This window comes from Schistocerca piceifrons, chromosome 8, assembly GCF_021461385.2.
Source record: "Schistocerca piceifrons isolate TAMUIC-IGC-003096 chromosome 8, iqSchPice1.1, whole genome shotgun sequence".
Classification (NCBI taxonomy): domain Eukaryota; kingdom Metazoa; phylum Arthropoda; class Insecta; order Orthoptera; family Acrididae; genus Schistocerca; species Schistocerca piceifrons.
Window position 1 is genome coordinate 172,782,836 of NC_060145.1, and position 21,536 is coordinate 172,804,371.

The following is a 21,536-nucleotide window of genomic DNA, read 5'->3' on the forward strand; positions in this document are numbered from 1 at the left end:
TTCCATGAACAATACGAGACTGGAATAGAAGGGAGAACCGATAGAGGTACTCAAAGTACCCTCTGCCACACACCGTCAGGTGGCTTGTGGAGTACGGATGTAGAAGTAGATGTAGATACATGCGGCAAAATTACCTGTCTAGTCACTCACAAATCATACAAACGTTGAGATAAAAACAAATAAAATACACTGATGAAGCATGCTGAACTTCTAGTTCACAGGTTCAGTCATGAAATGTAAGTAAATGCGTTTGAGACACTTGAAAACATACATTTTATGGTGCTCACAGTTCACAAACAGGAATTTTTGTAACAAATGGATAAATATATTGATTTACGGAACTTAGCTTAGCAGGCATTCAGCTGTTAGCTCATTTATAAAGTTTCCGGATAGGCTCCTGAATTTTTGAGGACTTTTGCAAAAACCACACATTTTAGATAAAGGACAATTGGTTGAGGAATGTTGTCTAACACATTATCTTCTTCAGAATTTCATCAACAGTGTGATCCAAATTATTTGTACATTAATAAAATAAGTTATTTCTTACTCCAAAATAATCATGACACTTTTTGTATGGTTCCTACACTTGAAAGTGCTTGGTATACAGCCTTACATTCAGGCACTGTGTGATAAGCCCTTCTTGGCTTTGGTTTGAGAAACGAATGCTGAACAACTGTTTGAAAGCAGTCAAAACAGAATTTAATATTCCCAGAGAAATACAACTTCTTCTTTTATCCATAATGTTCTCTTCAAATTGGTAAGGGAATACACACAAATAAATAAGGCTTTCCAACATTCAAGAATTTTATTTCTTATAAGTATTGCAAAAATACTAAATATTGATAAAAAGCTCTCAGCATATGAGGTGTGTTCAAAAAGTAAGATGACTTAATATTTTTATTAAAAAATATTTATTTGTTCATCAATATTCATGTTGTCCCCTTCAAAGTAACCGCCCTCATATACAATACACTTGTGCCAATGCTTCTTTCAATCCTCGAAGCACTTTTTGGTACAGTCTTTACTACTTCCAGTGATGCAGTTTTTATTTCCTTCATCCTTTCATAGGTCTCTTCAGTTTTGGGAGCAGGAAAAAGTCGCAGGGGGCTAAATCCAGCGAATATGGTGGCTGAGGCATGATTGTCGTGTTGTTTTTTGCCAAAAGATCTCTCACAAGCAACAAAAAATGAGCAGGTGCATTGCCGTGATGCTAAAGACACGAATTGTTTTCCACAATTCCAGATGTTTTTTTGCATAATGCTTTTTGCAAAAAGCGCATAATGTCAAGGTAATATTCCTTATTGACTGTGGGACCTTGAGGCAAAAATTCATGATGCCCCATGCCACGGTGATTGGAAAAAACAGTGAGCAAAACTTTGGCATTTGATTGAACTTGGTGTGCCTTTTTCGTCTTGGCTCCATGGGATGCATGATTGGGCTTTTGTTTCAATGTCGTAACTGTAAACCCTTGTTTCGTAACCAGTTATGATCCTTTTGAGCAAATCAGGATCATAATTTATGTCGTTAAAGAGCTCCTGAGCGATGGCCGTACGGCGGTTCTTCTGTTCAAAATTGAAACGTTTTGGAACAAACTTCGCTGACACACGTCTCGTGCCCAAAACATCCGAAAAAATATGCCAACATCTTCAGCAACTTCTCTTATCATAATGTGGCGATTTTCCAAAACAATTTTCTTCACCGCTTCAACATTATCATCTGTTTTTGACGTGCAGGGGCATCCAGAGTGAGGTTCATCATTGGCATCTTCTTGGCCATCTTGGAATGGGTTGTACCACTTTTAAACTTTTTTAGAGCAGACTCACCGCATGCCACTGTCAACATTTCAAGCATTTTAGAGCACTTGCAAATTCTTTACTCCATTTTTATAATAATTGAAAATCACCGAGCACACTGAAACATATCTAACCCTCTTATCTGTCACAAACAAACAAAGTATGCTGTACATTTGAAACTGTAAACATCTGTTTGGGGCATGTGTACCAACATAACAAGAAAAAAGATCGATAATTGAATGTACATTGGCTGCACAATTTGAAAAGTCACCTTACTTTTCAAACAGCCCTCTTATATTTGTTTGTCCGTAATTTACATAAATTACGAGCTGCATTTGATAGTCATACAAGTCACAGACTGACTTCAACACATCATACAAAACTGGACGAGAGTTAGGAAAGAGACCACCATATTGTCCTTGTATTTTGAGGAGTGCCATGCATATTTAATCGAATTTTGAAACTTAAGGAGAGGAAGACTGATACTTGTGATTGCAGCTTAAGGATGTTGTCATGGTGATGGAATGAAAACTGCCATGATCTATCCAAAATAAATTTCTCAGTTAATGATCTGTAAAATATTTTTCAATGACAGAGAAATTCTCTGTCTTAACAGTGGACATGAATCATTACAGATAGAATCTGACATATCTGTATTTCTTAGCATGATTTCAGAAAGCCGCTGATTATGAATGACCTGAGCATGACTCTTGAGGAAGAAAGGATTTGTGTCCACAAAACAGAAGAAAAGTATGACACATGGAAAACATATTACTATCCAGTTTTTGAAAAATGTACTACTTGTTGTTCTGTGCTCAACATTGATCTTTTAACATACAATCCAGTTTCTGGTTGATTCCCGCAGGTAATGATGAACCATCCACAATGACGACGGTCATTATTGTACAAATGTGTGAGGGCAGACAGTGTCTTAGTATCCCTGTCCCTCCTCTGTGAGTGAAAACATCCTTTTAGTGCGCATTTGTCTATAAAAATTAGATTGATATGCACTGTACATGTAACAAAAGCTTCAAGCACTTGACAATTTGTGCTGCTGTTGGACATTGGCCTTTCCCAGCAGCAATTCCCAAATCAGCAGTTAATTCAAACTTCTGAATCTTGTTCTTCAACCCCAGTGCAGGAAGAAGATCTCTCTATATTCCTGTAATGGTTGATACTTGCAAAGAGCAGCAACACCATTGCTGTTGTTTTGATAAAACAGCTTTACAAGTAAAGCCCTGCTCACGTTGATGATTTCGGGCCTATGTCGCTGTGCCAGTACTGGTATCCAACTACATGTCATGATACTAACAACGCAAATCATGCAGCACATGGCCTTAACATTATTCCTGTAAAGTTTGGTACCCATATGGTAAAGAGTTTTCCTCTACACTGGCTTAGTCAGTGAAAGTTTAATTACAACCGCCCTGTAAAGCAAAATCTCTTTTCAACAGTAGGCCTGCGGATACGTACATTTCTTCTCCCTTTTGTCATCCAATACACCGCCTTATTTTTGTCGTCTGAGAAGTAAATTTTAGCTTCCAACATTTCTTTCAGAGGCTGTTGTCAGGCAAATGTCACTATTACTGCCAGATTCTTCATGGGAACAACTATCTTCAGTTTCCGTTCACTGTTTTGTGCGTCACTTAATCTTCACATGTGTTCCTGTTTGTGGGTTCAGTTGGTGTGCATTGTCTATCTCAGTAGCAAATAGTAAGACTTCCAAGTTTCCACATGACCTGCGCTGTGAGATTAAATGTACAGAACAAATTTTGGAGTGTGATTTATGGTCAGAATGGCATGTTGGGAAGGGAGTAAGACAGGGTTGTAGCCTCTCCCCGATGTTGTTCAATCTGTATATTGAGCAAGCAGTAAAGGAAACAAAAGAAAAATTCGGAGTAGGTATTAAAATTCAGGGAGAAGAAATAAAAACTTTGAGGTTCGCCGATGACATTGTAATTCTGTCAGAAACAGCAAAGGACTTGGAAGAGCAGTTGAATGGAATGGACAGTGTCTTGAAAGGAGGATATAAGATGAACATCAACAAAAGCAAAACAAGGATAATGGAATGTAGTCTAATTAAGTCGGGTGATGCTGAGGGAATTAGATTAGGAAATGAGGCACTTAAAGTAGTAAAGGAGTTTTGCTATTTGGGGAGCAAAATAACTGATGATGGTCGAAGTAGAGAGGATATAAAATGTAGGCTGGTAATGGCAAGGAAAGCGTTTCTGAAGAAGAGAAATTTGTAAACATCCAGTATTGATTTAAGTGTCAGGAAGTCATTTCTGAAAGTATTCGTATGGAGTGTAGCCATGTATGGAAGTGAAACATGGACGATAAATAGTTTGGACAAGAAGAGAATAGAAGCTTTCGAAATGTGGTGCTACAGAAGAATGCTGAAGATTAGATGGGTAGATCACATAACTAATGAGGAAGTATTGAATAGGATTGGGGAGAAGAGAAGTTTGTGGCACAACTTGACCAGAAGAAGGGATCGGTTGGTAGGACATGTTCTGAGGCATCAAGGGATCACCAATTTAGTATTGGAGGGCAGCGTGGAGGGTAAAAATCGTAGAGGGAGACCAAGAGATGAATACACTAAGCAGATTCAGAAGGATGTAGGTTGCAGTAGGTACTGGGAGATGAAAAAGCTTGCACAGGATAGAGTAGCATGGAGAGCTGCATCAAACCAGTCTCAGGACTGAAGACCACAACAACAACAACAACATGGCATGTTTCTACATGTTTGCCATAAATTAAACGTTTTTTATTTTTTATTCAAAAAATGAATGTTAGCTCACATTTTAACAAAAGAATGAAGCAAGATTTTTCTTGTATGAGCAATGCCATAATAAGACAGCCACATTCCCCAATCATTTACAGTACACTTGCTGTAACAGTTGATAGCAAATCCAGGAGTATCCGTTTCTTATGTAATTTTATTGGATAACTCCCATTGTGCATCTGTAGCTGATATTAGGTCCATTGAAAAAATCGCTACAGGTTTTGACAAATGTGACCATTCCCTTGTTAATTATATTTTTCTGCGCCAAATATTGTTTTTATTTTTTAATTCTCAATATCTAGCTGATGTCAATAAATATTCACATTTATACACATTGGTGCTATACATTAATATTCACATGTCACTATAGGAAATAAAGTGAGCGTGTATGAACTGTTAGGCCATATTAAACAATGGAATTAAGAAAAATTTAGGTCACAAAATGCAGGACATTTTCCTGTATAGCAATAAACTAGCAGAAGCGAAATTCCAATGGATATCAATAAGGAAGTATGATACATTAAAGATAGTGGCTTAGATGGTGTGTAATTATTTAATCAAACCATGTGCGTTTGGTTATTAGGCAAAACTGTCAAATTCTAACATTTTACTGCCCAAAAAATTAGAGCGTCTTTCTTCATCAGTTTCTCCCTTGTGAAAATTGTTTTTTGTGCAGCTGCATCTTATACATGGGAAAATGGATGAAAATATTTTATTGTTTTCTTTGTGCTCGTTTTAAGAGTTCAGGGTAGATGAGAGTGAATTAGGTTTTTAAAAAGCTTAATGATGGGAAGTTAAATGTTACGTGTCACAACTGATCATTTTGAAAAAAAAGTTTACCACGATTTAAAGGCTTGGGGAAAATGTGATACTAAAGGGATGAAGACAGTGAAAGAGATGTGATACAGTGGAATCTCACTAGAACATTTTTGAAGGGAGTGCAGATTTTGAACATCATAAGTGGAAAAATGTACTACCGAAAAATACCTAATTGGTACACATGTGTTAGTATGTGCTACCTAATATCAGTGCATAAAAACGGGATTGTTCCAGGGCTCCTACTTCGGTACTGTTGGTGATAGAAAAGTAAGCTCAAGTGTTTGGAGTCAAGTCTTTGGGATAGCTCTTGGGCTAGGGACCATTTGTATAGCCAACAGAAGGATTGTCTTAGTGCTACTATCCTACACTACAGGGTCAGAATACAAATATTACGTATCTCTCGCTTAGGCAAATGGAGCAAATCGGTTGGTTCTTTTTGCGTTCGATGTGGTCTACGGTTCGAATTGGGGGCGGGGGGTGTTCATGGAGCCATCATGGACGGTTCCTTAGAAAACCCCAAAAAAACGTTTTTTTTTTTTTTTTTTTTTTTTTTTTTTTTTTTTTTTTTTTTTTTTTTTTTTTTTTTTTTTTTTTTTTCCCCTGCCAAAACCAAGCTGTGGAGTTCAATACAGCTATACACAGCAAGTGGCTGAAAGTTTTAAGATGTATTTCTAAGAGCTTGATCTCGAACAAGCTAGCAAATTTTCTTGTATATTTATTTGTTTCCAAGATATAGCAGTTCAAAATTACCCTACTTGTGCATGTAAAATTCACATGTAAAATCTGACATGAGGTGAAACTGTAATTTGTAAAGTGATGTAGCATGGAGAAATAGGATGTAAATTGTGTCCGTTATCATCAGAATGGTTCTGGTAACCCCATGTTGTAGTACTGAAGCATTTACAGAATTTTTATGCACGCAAATTTGGTCTGAGGGTAAAATGAGTTTTGTGTTATTTCAATTTCATGTAAATAAACTATCAGAATTTTACAGACCCATGTAGTTCTTTCCATATGAATGACATTCCTGGTATGGCAGGAAAAAGAAGGGAACCAGTGGAAAAATGCCCCTATCAAAGAAAAAAAAATAGATAATATGCTCCTGTTTTAAGACTCTTGACAGAAAAGTGGGGTACCAGCTGTTGCATTCTACCTTCTTCAACACCTTCAAAAATTTGGGCATGAGAACATATTCACTCTCTTTTATGATGAAGAAATGGAAAAGTAATAAATACTGAATGATAGTAGACAGCTGTTGTGGTATTAAAAGGACACAATGGCATTGTGAGGAATAGTGACACAGTGGCAGAGGAATGTTGTCGATAGTGACATAACAGTGCTAGAAAAAAAGTGAAGAAGACAGTGCCAGTGGAGGAGGAATGAAGAGAAAGTGGAAGTGAGTTAGAGTGAGTGATAATGAGAGACAGAGTCTTATGTCAATGACAGCGAGAAAGAGGCTGTGAGAAGAGAGAGTGCAGCAGTGGGAAGAAATGAGTGAGATAGTAGCAGTAAGAGGGAGCGGACCATGACAAATGAGGGGGGACAATGGTAGTAGGATAGAGTGGAGGAGACTGTGGCTGTGAGATAGGAGACTGTGACAGTTAGAGAGACACTAAGAGGTAATGACAATGAAAGACTTACAGTGCTGGACTAGTCCGTGTGAGCAAGTTATAGTCAGGGTAGCTTGTGAGAGTGAGAAGTGAGTTAGTTGCTTGTTAACAAGAATGTTAATTTATATGCATGCCGAAATCTTCAAAGGTGCTGAGGAAGGAATGAGCAGTGTACTGGTTGTTACCTATCTCGTTTCTTGATAACTGAATGATGTGGACTCTTACGCGGTATATTGTGGTAGGACCACATTCGCACCACGTGTTTGTAATTGATAATAATACGAGTAGTTCCAGCACAATTTCAGCAAGGCTTATTTATTAGTAGCTGCTGAAAGATTACACACTGCAGATCTCGTTTTTCTAGGGGTTTTGTCTGCAAAACATTACTCTAACAAGCATGGCCTGGGTTTTCTTCTTGTTTGAAATAAACGCTACCGGATTCGAATTACTTTCGGCTAAAAATAATATTTATTCGTACTCTTTGTTTAGTAACTACAATATTTTCACTTTGAACATTGATACCCTAAAAATGCATTATACTGTACTGGTCACTTAAACACGTCCATCTCCCTCCAATACCGACAAAGAAGTGGCGGGCAAGCCAACATGTGCCCGGAAGTTGCAGACATTCCTGCATTCCAGATTCTTTGGTCTTCTGACCTTAATACACTCCAAAGACACATATAAATAAATACATATAAATATACAACATTTAACATCTCAAACAAATCCATTATTTATCATAAAAGAAAATATTCATAAATAAATAAATTAAACACATTGTATGGCAACATAATGAAGTTACCTTAACTCTCTACTGTGGGCATCGTACTTTTCGCATGAGATAAACTTTATCTCTGACAGTTAATTACATTACAATAGCCCACCAGGACTTACAAGTGTACCTTGGTCCACTTGTCAGTCCGATACAGAAATTGCATCATTGTCTTGTATACAACTTTTTATCACAACTGTAGTAAACTGTTTATTCTTTCATCAACCCTTGACTTCCTCCTTTGTCTCACAACATAGATTACATACATACATATGTCAATTTGTTGCCCAGAAATTTACTATAAAATAATACTAAAGTTAAAACATTTTCTCATATTAGAACAAACATAGTACCAACTCCTATATCATCAGTGAGGTTGCAAAAGTATTTCAATTCAACAACACTATTCTCTCATGAGCCTTGTAAATTATGTGATATCAAAATTAAGAGACAAAATAAGCCAACAAATTATCTGTGTTGTGTTATAAACAGAGCTGAATAAAAACAGTTATGGTGAGCATGATGTAAAACAAAAGCACACTTGCATATACAAGAAAATATATTCTATTAACTATACAATTTTTTTTAAGCATTATGGTCTATTTAAGTGTATGAACAAGATTTCAAAATTTATGAGATTTGCTATTCTCAAACTGTGAGGGTGGGTGACATGTCTTGTCTCCTAGCATCATCAGTAAAATAAAATCCCTTATTTATCAAGTTTACATATTTTGCAATTCATTAAATACTGTAAAATTACTTAAAAAAAACACATAGGAATCATGAAATCTAATCTTATAATAGAATTATGTGACAATCAGTCTAGATACAACATCGTTTTGCATGAGATGTGTTACATGGCATAGTATGGTGACTGCATTTTTTTTCTTTCTTTCTTTACTTCCAGTAAAATTCTTTCCAGATAAAGGCATGTTTTTAGGCTCAGTTTGCTCTTTTCTCAATATACGGCTTCAAAGAAACAACATTCCTAAGCCCAAACAGCTTTCTCGACTTGGGATATACTAATCGGTACGCATTTGGATGGGGTTTCTCAATAATCTCAAATGGCCCAATGTAAATGTCAAAGAACTTCTTGAGTTTTGCTGTTAGTAACTTTGATCGTTCGTGGGATTTCACTAAGACATGGTCACCTACTCTGAATGTGGTAGCCTTTATTTTCCTATTATGTCTGTTTTTCCTAGCTTCACCTAGTTTCTTCATGGTTTTCTTTACAATCTCTTCACGTTCTTTCATTGATATTAAGCTACATTGCGGAAAGTCTATTAATTCAGAAATAAGATTTGCTGGTCTGAGGTGAAACATAATTTCATATGGTGAAAACCCAGTAGAGCTATGCTGCAAGCTGTTCATGATATCCTCGAAGTTGTTTACATGGTCGGACCAACTAGGGTGTTTGTGACTACAATACGTCCTACAAAGTCTCCCTATTTTATCTCATGTACCTTTCTGCTGGGTTTGAAGATGGGTTGTACACGGATATCAAGATATGTTTTGTGTTAGTTTTTTCCATGAATGCTTTCCAGTTTTTTGAAACAAATTGTGAACCATTATCCGATAGTATAGTTTTAGGTTTCCCTACACTCTTGAAGTAATCTCTCTCAATTTTTGTAATGATCTCTTTACTTGTAGCTTTTCGCACAGAATAAAGTTTAATTAGTTTGGAAAATACATCAATCATGACGAATATAAAACAATGGCCACCTTTGCTTTTAGGTAAAGGTCCATAAAAGTCTACAGCTACTAAATCTAATGGCTTATCTGGAATGATGTTCTGCATTTCTCCCTGACATGTTCTGTTGCTTACTTTTACTCTTTGACATTTGTCACATGTTGATATTTCGTTCCTCACCTTCTTTACCATGTTATAAAAGTAGATATTTTCTTGTAACTTTTTTACACATTTCTGTATTCCACAGTGACCATAACTCTCATGGGTGTACTTTATTAATTTGTCTGCCTCGCACTCTGGCCAACATAGCTTCCACATCTGTTCTTCTAAAGAGTGTTCCCTTAAAGACCTTATAGTACTTGTCAAGTTTATCATACCCTCTTTTGCCTAAACAGTCCTTAACCAATTTCCAATTAGGATCGTTATTCTGTCTCCTCCTGATATTATTGCAAAGTGTCTTTATGAGCTTTTCATCTTGGATTCCCTTCATGTATCTTATTTTAAATTCCTTTTCTTCCTCTTGATCAAACATTTCCTGATCTCCTCCTACTGGTAACCTGGATAAAGCATCAGCTACTACATTTTCTGATCCCTTAATATACACAATTTCGTAATCAAACTGTTGCATGAACATTGCCCACCTGGTTAATCTACTGTGATATAGTCTACACTCCTGCAAGTAACTTAAAGCTTTGTGGTCTGAATAGACTTTTATCTTGTGTCCTAACAGGTATGTTTTAAATTTTGTAAACGCCCAGTGTACTGCGAGTAATTCTTTTTCTGTGACAGTGTATGTTCTCTCATGTTTAAGTAACATTCTGCTGGCAAATGCAATGGTACAATGAAGATTTTTTTCATTCACAACTTTCTCCTGAAATAGTTCTGCTCCTAGTCCATAATCACTACTGTCAGTGTGAAGACAAAATGGCAAACTAAAATCTGGTCTGTGTAAAAGACTGTTCTTACAAAGTTCATTCTTAATTTTATCAAATGCTTTCTGGCACTCTTCAGACCAATTCCATGGACTATTTTTTTCTAAGTAAGTTGCTTAAACATGTTACATTAAGGCATTGTCCATTTACATATTTTCGATAGAATCCACAGAGTCCGTAGAAAGACTTTAATTGTTTCCGGTTTCTAGGTGATGGAAAGTTTACGATAGATTTTATTTTCTCCGGATCTGCACTTATCCCTTCCTTAGTAATGACATGACCTAAAAATTTGAGTTCTGACACACCAAATTTACATTTTTCCAGTTTTAATGTCATACCACCTCTTCTTTCTCACACACCTTTTTCAATAACTTCAAATGATCCTCCCAACTTTGATTTGAAACTAATATATCGTCTACATAAATTGTTAATTCTGACACAACTTCTTGGCCAAGTACATAGTCTAGTGCCCTTATAAATTCGGCGACTGATGAGTTTAATCCGAAAGGCACTACACAATACTGGTAACATCTCCCATTGTATAAGAAAGCAGTGTACTTTCTAGAACTAATTGCAAGAGGTACTTGATGAAAACCTGAAGTTAGGTCAAGGCTTGACATAATTTGGATATTTTTAAATTTATATAACAACTCATCGATGTTCTCTGGGTGGTCAGTTTCTCTGTATAAACATTTGTTTAACTGTCTTGAATCTAGTACTAGTCTGACTTGTCCATTAGGTTTATTTACAGTGACTAAGGGATTATTATAAGGGCTTATACTCCTCTCAATGATTTCACACACTTCCGTCTTTTGCAATTCTTTCTCCACTGGTACCCTTTTCGAGATTGGAATACTGTATGGTTTTGTAAAGAAAGGTTCATGTGGCTTGAACTGTAATGTACATTGGTATCCAACTACTTTACCTGGTATATTGCTAAATACATCACTATATTCCCACAAAAATAATTTCAAATCTTGTTTTTGGTTCTCAGTTAGTTCTCTAGCTTCGGCTACTTTTTCATTTACCAACTTTTCAAACTCTATCTCGTCTGTATCAAAATCAGTGACATGGCTTTCAATGTACTTACCTTCTTTTGTAACTTCAATACTGTTCATAGTCTTATTCATACAAAACACATTTGATTGAAGAAGTTTCGTAGTGATGACTTCACCACTTGGTAGAGTCATCATTAATTTCTGCCCTGCCCAATCAAATGCACTTACTTTTGTTATCCAAGATATGCCTAGGATAAAATCCTCTGTGAGATCAGGAATGACGAGACACCCATGTGACCATGATACTCCTTCAATTTCAAAAGTAATAAAAGCCTGACTCCTTATTGATTTACTGTGCTTCCCGGTAGCACCTCTTATTTTAATTCCTACCACAGGTAACTCGACGTAATCCTTATTAGTTTTCAGTTTTTTACTTAATGATTCTGATATCCCAGATACTTGACTTCCTGTGTCCACTAAACACTTTCCTTTCCATGATCCTATCTGCACATCAATAAACGGACTGCTTACATCAAAGTCAAATTTTTTGTTAATATTCTCATGTAATAAGTCATCTTCAATTTCACTGAATCCATATCCCTTTCCAGTATCCTTACCTGTATCATTACTACCAGAGTTGTATGCTGTTATTACCCTGAATATTTCATTAATCCAACTACATTCATTTGTGCTATTGTGTGTCTCTCCTTTATATTTCTCTCTCAACATTTGTGCAATGTGATACTTAATTCTATGCCACCAGTCTGGATACAAAGTTTCACATATATCAAGTGTTACCTTTCTGAAATTTTCATCATCCTTAATGGCACTACTGTTAATCCATAAGTTAAACAAAAATTTCTCACTATCTGACATTTCATCATCTACTCTCCTAATGCTGTTAAGATTACCTGCTGTCAATTCCTTCTCATTTTTCTTCCATGTATTAAGATGAAATAACTCATTGGCTGAAATTCTGGCTTCCTTATCATTGAAATTGTCAACTGTTTTCATGTGTACCTCGCTAATTTCATTACTATCCTCTTTTATATTAGCAATCCCTAAAGCTTCCAACTCCTCACTTACACCAATAAAACATCTATCTTCACTACTATCCTCAATCTCCTTTTCTTCCCAATCAACATCACAAAAATTATCATCTTTATCCTCTGCACTCTTACCTTCAGTATGCAGATATACATTTAAATCATCCTTACTAGGTGCTCTTTTCATTCCTAGCCCACCAGACTCTTCCATAAGTTCTCTAATTCCTAATACACTTTGATCATTTGAACAACTATTTTCCAGCAAGGTGCTCCTCTCAGCCCACTCATAGAATGAATCTAAGTTTAGTTCTTCACAGTTTTCTAAGCAATCAGTGTCTTTAAATAACTTACCTTTTGTTTCTGGTTTATTTGTATGACATACATTATTTGTAACAGATACTGCATTAATGGGATAACACTTCTCTTTAAAATAATTACTCATTATGTCACAGGTATCTTTCTGTTTAGTTAGACATTTTGGGTTGGCCCTTTCCATTTGTGTATAAGTAGCTCCTACCTTGCGGACTGCCAATGGAGCCTCATTCAGTTTTTTAACTCCTGTTCAGTTCTCCCCATACCTTTATGACTATTCCACTCCTTTGGTTTATTTCCAAAGTGTCTGTTACCAAATTGGTTATGATTATTTCCATACTGACCTTTGTAATGGAAATTGTGTCCTTGTGATCCCTTGAAGTTGTACTGGTGATTTCTCTGATGAGAATCACTACTTCCAAAATTGTGTGTTTCCTTTTTATCATGTTGTGTGTTTCCCCAATTTGTATGCCCTGTCTTTTAAAAATGGTTTTGATTATGGTGTGGTGGTTTACCCGTTTTCTCAATAATTCTGTCTAGTTTGTCAACATATTTCAAAAACTGATCTATTGTGTCATCTGGACCATAAGCTAACTCCCACTGTAGTTCACATGGTAGCCTCCTTTTGAGTGCATCAATTTGAGTGAGTTCATCAAAAGATTTGCTTAGGTGAGTGAGTTTCCTTAACTGATTTCTGCAAAATTGCTTCATGCTACCAAATTCATGTTTATAAACAGGTCCATTCAAGAATTCGCTTTTTATTCTTGCCTGTTCTGTCTCTGACCAGAATTTACTTAAGAACCTCTCCTCGAACTCTGCAAAAGACATTCCCTCCGTACAATAATGATTAGTCCATGACAATGCTTCACCTTCTAGAAATCTTTTCACAAATTTAATTTTCAAATTATCATTCATATTTGGAAAAAAGTTATCTTTGCAATGCTGCAGGAAATCTACCGGATGCATACTGCTCTCATCTGAAAAGTTTTTTACTGGAATATTGTACCACAAAGTGCCAATATTGTTCGGCAAACTATTGGTGACCATATTGTTACTAACACATTCAAGTTTCTTAGTGATGTCATTAATACTACTTTCTAAACTCTTGACTTCATTTTTGTTTATCTGATTATTTACATCTATTTTTTCAGTAATAATTCCTATCTTTTGTTCAAATTTGCTTTCTACTTTAACAATTTTATCGTCTACAAGAGAAATACGATCAGATACTGTTTCTTCTACATGTTTGATGTCTGAATGCACAACTTTAAACGCATTATGGATTTTCTCTTTACCTGTAGTAACTTCAGTTTTCAGATTTTTTACTTCTGCATCTACATTTTTAACTTTTCTCCCGACATAATTGACCTTACCCGTGATCTTAACCATATTACGACTCAAACTGGAAATTTTTGCTTCTACTTTTTGAAAGTGATCGTCATTTTTCTTTTCATATTCTTTGAACTGTTTTTCAAATTTATCACTCATGAGCTTAAGAGTCTGGTCTAACTGAGCAGCGTTGTTTTGCTCCATTTGATCCAAACGAATCTCATTAGCATCGAGTCTGTCTTTAATATTTCCTAACCACTGTCCGTTTTGTCTGTTAGTGTCATCAATTGCCTTAAATTTTCCCTCCATATAATTCATTATTTTTGATAGCATGTCTTTAACTTCATTCTGTCTTTCCGTATGAGTTTCAACTTTGTCTACAGGATTCGGACTATTACTGTTGCATTCACTTTCGTATGATAAATTTACATCTGTACTAGCGTTGGCGACACCGTCGTCAATACCTTCCTCTTTTACAATAGTCATCTTTTTACACAGGAATAAACAAAACACAACAAATTTATCTTTTCTAAAGGATACTAAACTATCTTACTCACAGTTTACTGGTTTTCTTATCTTATAACGTCTTCTTTGTTGATTGGTGCGTGATGGAATTCACAACACTGAAACACTACACTTTATGAATATTGCTTTTTTTTTTGTTACACAACACTTTACACTTTTTTCCTTCTGTCTTGACTTATTGCGCCGTTATTCTTGCTCCAGTAACTGCATTCCAATGTCTTGAAGGTACCAGCATACGATTTCCTTTGTCTTGAAGGTATCAGCATACGACTTCCTTGAACATTTTCATCCAGGATGTACGAATTCTGTCGTTTTCTTTGCAATCTCGGTGGTAGTTTATTTCGGTAACATTTTCAATAATCCCGGACGACGCCACCATATTGTACTGGTTGTTACCTATCTCGTTTCTTGATAACTGAATGATGTGGACTCTTACGCGGTATATTGTGGTAGGACCACATTCGCACCATGTGTTTGTAATTGATAATAATACGAGTAGTTCCAGCACAATTTCAGCAAGGCTTATTTATTAGTAGCTGCTGAAAGATTACACACTGCAGGTCTCGTTTGTCTAGGGGTTTTGTCTGCAAAACATTACTCTAACAAGCATGGCCTGGGTTTTCTTCTTGTTTGAAATAAACACTACCGGATTCGAATTACTTTCGGCTAAAAATAATATTTATTCGTACTCTTTGTTTAGTAACTACAATATTTTCACTTTGAACATTGATACCCTAAAAATGCATTATACTGTACTGGTCACTTAAACACGTCCATCTCCCTCCAATACCGACAAAGAAGTGGCGGGCAAGCCAACAAGTGCCCGGAAGTTGCAGACATTCCTGCATTCCAGATTCTTTGGTCTTCTGACCTTAATACACTCCAAAGACACATATAAATAAATACATATAAATATACAACATTTAACATCTCAAACAAATCCATTATTTATCATAAAAGAAAATATTCATAAATAAATAAATTAAACACATTGTATGGCAACATAATGAAGTTACCTTAACATTCTACTGTGGGCATCGTACTTTTCGCATGAGATAAACTTTATCTCTGACAGTTAATTACAATACAGCAGGTAGTACCCCACTTTTCAGCTAGAGTCGTTTTAACAGGAGCACATTCACCTCATTTGTGCTCCAATAACATTTTTCCACTGGTTTTGCAATGATTCACGTTTTTTGTTGCTGAAAATGCAGAATTAAGGCTACCATATTTAGGGTAATATTCAATCTCTTTAACATCACAGTTTCTAACATACTATCACAATAAATTAGAATTCAAAATTCACATTTTTGAAAACAGAAATTTGTTAAATACGGCATCCACAATATGAACCTGACATGTGATGTAACCAACATAAAATTATGCTAAAATTGTAATTTTTATTACACTTCTAAGTACAAATAAAATGTCATTCATTTAGCAACTCCATTAGAGAATCACTGCTGGTAAATGAATAAGGATAGTGATTTCAACAAACTATCTTCGTCAAGTTCTAAACTTGGTACGTAACACATAATGGTGTCCATTGCTTCAAGAGATTGATATTATGGGAGTTGTTCAGCTGCAATTCCTTCATTTTCTGGTTTGATGTCTTTTGTAAGTATCCAGTGGAAATCAGCCTTCTTGAAGCAATTTCAGATTGTGCTTTCTTGCACGAAAACCCAGGCACTTCTCACTCTAATATGAAGACAGGCCATCCTCTTCTGTGTAAGAACCCTCTGTTATTTTTATTTCAGGCATCTTACAATACTTTGGTTGATTGGCCGAAGGTGGCTTGTACAGTTGGGAGTAAAAAACTACATTTGTATTGTGTAGGTAGTATATATCTTGAGGATGCACTGTACTCTGGTCACAGGCAGATTTTCCCATTTCCAACACCATCCTTGCATTAGACGCCTGTTTATGTGGAAAAGTCCACACATTTTTAAAGCTTCATGGACTTCTCACATTCCCAATTGTTGGCTTCTTTTTACTAAATTATCTGCCATGTTATTTCTCTCCCCTGAACTCTTAAATTTTGTTAGGCAGAAGCTGAAAAAATGAGCCCATTCACCAGCATTAAAAACATTGTTTTGATTGTGCCTTTGTATCATTGTTAGATGAGTATTTTTCACTGACTTAATAGTGACAATGTACACACATCCAGTCTCACCTCGAACACATTTCTACACTAAATTATATTTGTTCTTGAACCTTTTGAGCCAACTGTTGGATGTTTTGAAATCTGTGTGTCCGAACTTCTGTGCCAAATGTATTAGCGCAAACCGCAGTAGCATCAATTGGAATATTCAGAGCACAAGTTTGTTCTATCCACTTCAGTAGCACAGTTTTCAGTTCTGGAAACTGATAGTTACGCACTCATTTTTGTTTGCCGTTTCCTCCTTTCAAACATGCTGGCTCAATTATTTTTCATTAGGTCACTATTGTATTTATGTTGATGGAGGAATATTCAGTTTTTGTGCAATATCAACTCGCTTCAGGTGTGAATTTTTATTCCCTTCCTAAAAAATGTTTCTCTTTGGGACTGTTTTTTTGTCCATGAAGTATCGGTACATTGTTAGGCACAAAAAATCGTGGTCTGAGTCAGTCACACTACAACATGAACAAAGAACACCAGTGACTGAGTTACACACTAATAAATATCCGGTTTGTTGTTTGATCGCTACAGAAGTTGAAAAATGCCAGATTAACCTATACAAACTGCTTACACATATTATTCTACCATAGCAAACGATTTGTGTGGCATGCAGTGCTACACAGCACTGTCTCCCTGCATGTTTCCTCGCCATGCACTCACAAATGCCCTATTTCCACCACTCTCAGAACTCTTGGCGACAAAAGATGCAATGGCTGAACAGTATCGATATTGCCAAATTTGAACATGCCACATGAGGAGGGAAAACAAATGAACAAATCATTTTATTATGCATTTAATAAAATTGGGACTCGGTCTTTCAAGAATGGATGTTCTGTGCAAGAAAAGGAAGTAGTGAAGGGGTGTTCTAACAATGTTCCTCTGTTTTGAATTGGACAAGATTAGTTTGTCGAACACTGCGTACAGGGTGAACCAGAGACTTTCATTTATAGCTATTTTACTGCTTTATGGTTATCTGTCAGCTGCAGTTTTAAAACCAAAAGTGTTCTGGAGGTTTGTTGCTGACATGTTTATCATTTGGCCCCAAGGGGAGGACTAATTGCTGGAGTTTAGAACATTTAAACAGCATTCACCTTTACCACAGGAAATGAATGGCTGTCTACCATTTGTTGATATGTTAGTTGGATGCGAGGAAAATGGGTTTTTGGGATATTGTATGTACCGTAAGTCCATCCGTACCGATTTATACTTGCAGGCACCTAGCTGCCACCATCCTTTGCAAACTATGATCATACTGAAAATTTTATTACATAGAGCTCATGTAGTGTATGATGCTTACAGCCTACATGGTGACCTGTTACACTTGGAAGAGGTGTTCATTTAAAAAGTCAAATTAAGAAAGCTCTGCAAACAAAAGCACCAGACCAACCAAGGGAAGAGCAAGAAGAACGAGGTGTTAGTCTAAGACCTTTCTACTGTGTTTGGGAAATGTTTCTTCAAAAATTACCAGAATAATGAAGTATAAAGTGTTTGTGATCTTCCTTCCACCAACCAAGTTAACAGCTCTTCTGAGATCTATTAAAGGTGGTCCACTGTTATGAAAGGCTTGCATATATGAAATTCCTTGTCATTATGGTAAAAGATGAATGGGACAAAAAATACACACTGTATAAGAAAGGTACATAGAGTAATATTGTCACACCCACCTTCTACAGCCTATCGAATCTGCAGTGGCTGAACATTTTATTTCCACTGGCCATTCCATGGTTTATAGAAAAGTCAAGATACTACAATTAGCAGACAATTTGCTCAACTGAGGCAAGAATTTTCAGCTCAGTGAATCATGGAAATCACTCAGTTTACATATGCACTCTCAGAGGAATTATTATTGTGTGTGTCCACTGCATGGCATATCAACACATACCACCTGTTTTAATAATCCACCATATAATTCATAAATGCTGTGGATTTGCTGATGGCACTTCCATTGTTATACATGTAAACTGTTGTCTCTTGTTGTCAGAAGTTTTATCTCTGACATACACAAATTTACTCCACAGTTTTGTGCCAAGGATTTAAATTGTACCATTAACTCACCTTGAAGGTGGGTGTAAGGTTATCAGCCGAAATATCAGAGTAAGAAATGCAATCCGGAACGTTTGCCCAAAAGATGATTGAACATGTTAGAAGTCAGTTATAAAGCCTGAAAAATTTCAAAAATCGGTCCTGATAAATGGCCAATGGCAATGTGATGGATGCATCAACCTCTCTAGAGTCAACTGTTTTTTTCTAATTTTTGATGCGACTAACAAACAAAGTGGTGTGCATTTTCACTGAAAATAGTATCTTACAGTGCACACCTAAGGGATTGTTTCCTTTTGTGTTCTTTTTATTAACATCCATGGTCACTGAGGAAAACCTTTTAAACACCAGTCGATTCAACCGATTACTCAGTGTTAACTCTACCACCATATTAAAAGTACAGTTAAATGAACAAAAAAGCACATATTCTGGTTGATAATTGGTCTCTCTGTTGGATTATTTTGTTTTTAATTGTATTTACTACTTTATTAATTTTTAAAAGGAATTTTAAGACATACATTATGCAGGTTCATGTTCATGAATTAAATAGAAAATATTTAATGAATTCCCAGGCATAAAATTATGTCAACCTACACAAAACATTATTGCACTGATTAATAAACTAATTAACACAATACTCCTGAGAAATATAGTAATTATGGTTTACACCTCTGAAAGTTTTCTAATTAGTATCATAGCCTGAAAATTTGCAGCAAATTTTAGAACTCCCCTTTTCTCCATATAAACAGAAGCACTTTTTCTATTTGATCACAGTCAGTGAGACTCGCATCCTCTCTCGTGATATTTGAATTGGACTCTGCCACAATTTCTGATGTCACGAACTTTGAGCCCTTCTCCAGGAATCAGTTCCTCAATACAACAAACATAATTTTTAATTTTTTTGAAGAAAAGTTGTTAATGTCACTAAAAGTCATTCGCCTGGTTTTAGGGTTATCAAAAGTGTCGTCATTGTTATCTGCCTCTTCAACCGATTCATCTGACAAATCTTTGTTGGAATACTTTCTGTCATCACTGTCACTGAAATCCTGGAATGCTTACTGTTTTCTTTACTTGTTCATTTTTGTGACTTCTCTTTTTATTTGTTTCTCAGTTGACACAGGGTGAGAGAGTCCATTTGGGAGAGATGTTCTGCCTTCAGTGTGCTGGTATTGGCAACACTCTTTCTTGGCTCACTTTCTGTTTTTCCTTTTCCCGTATCTCATGCCATGGAGCAGTTTTATGACTGCTTCTCCCACCAGTGCCAATCTGGATTGAGATTTTGGAGACTCTATCATACCAGATTGTGATGAAGATGGTTTATTAAGGACTTCTGTGGCTCGAATTCCAAAGGCAAAGAACCCAGACGACATTGGCAGCAGCATTAGGATTGCTGGTTTCCATTAATTCGCTAGGAAGAGCAGGGAAAGTGTCCTTTGTAATTGAAGTCAGTCTTCTGTCCGCTTTCCTGCACCATTTTGTTAATACTGACCTCTAGTCCATTTTTCGCATTCGGGAGGACGACGGTTCAATCCCGGCTCCGGCCATCCTGATTTAGGTTTTCCGTGATTTCCCTAAATCACTTCAGGCAAATGCCGGGATGGTTCCTTTGGAAGGGCACGGCCGATTTCCTTCCCCATCCTTCCCTCACCCGAGCTTGCGCTCCGTCTCTAATGACCTCGTTGTCGACGGGACGTTAAACACTAATCTCCTCCTCCTCTAGTCCATTTTAAGGGGTCTACAAAATGCCACATTTAGAATTTATAGCAAATGTGTGGCAATCATAGGGAGACAGATGAATTTAAGTTTGTATCCCTTACATGTTTTCAGCACCTTTGATGAAAAATTGTAAGACAGATTTTCACTCAGCACTGCTTTCACTACTCGTTGTTTCCTGGCCCAAGGTTTTACAATACTCTGGAAACAGTCTTTGAAAATGACTTCATCGAACCATCCAGACTTCAGCATGTTTATCCCGTTCTTCGAGACTCTCATTGTGTCTTAAGTATATCACATATGTTGGGATTTATAAACAACATATGCAGGCAGGAGTTCACCATTGGCTGTTCCAGCAAACAACATACTGATTGCTGATTTAGAAGATTTCATTATTCTCTCCGGATGCTTAGTTCCTCATCTGAAAATACAAACTTTCCCACCAAAGTCATTAGGATGTTAGAAGGGCTGATGCTCTCTAGTGTCTTTTCAAGGTTTGCAAAATAGTTCTTAGGTGTGTTGGCATCAATTTAAAACATAATTAATAAAAAAAGTTATAATTTTTAACAGAGAAAATAAAAATTCCTTCTTCAACAGAAAACAACATAAAATCAGTTGCTGCTAACTATTCAAAACTACGGAACCTTTGCTTCCTTAGCAGTGAAGTTTCATGAAATTTACTTTGACATCATGGCATTTCAACAAATGAAACCATCCACCCACTCTTCTACAGGGAAACTGTTTTTCAATGCCTTTGCATTCTGTAAATTTTTGTCAAGATAATGTTTTTCTGATACACAAATGTTGAAATTTGAAAATGGAAATACCTACCATGAAACTGTAATCCGGCGTTCTGCAGTGGTGTTTTCTTCCTCTACATTAAGCACAGTTTCCTTTCTGCACTTTCGTGTTTGTCTTCCCATTATATGGTCTTGCAATGTTGTTTGTGGAATTCCATACTGATTTGAAGCATTTGTAATGGCTAATCCATTTGATGTTATATCTTCAGTT

At 36.3% G+C, this 21,536-nt stretch overlaps 1 protein-coding gene across 11 annotated transcripts in view; it reads left to right on the forward strand.

Moving 5' to 3' along the window:
- LOC124711117 (RNA-binding protein 5-like) overlaps positions 1-21,536 on the forward strand; it is a 126,562-nt gene that overhangs the window by 83,224 nt on the left and 21,802 nt on the right. The window lies entirely within an intron of this gene.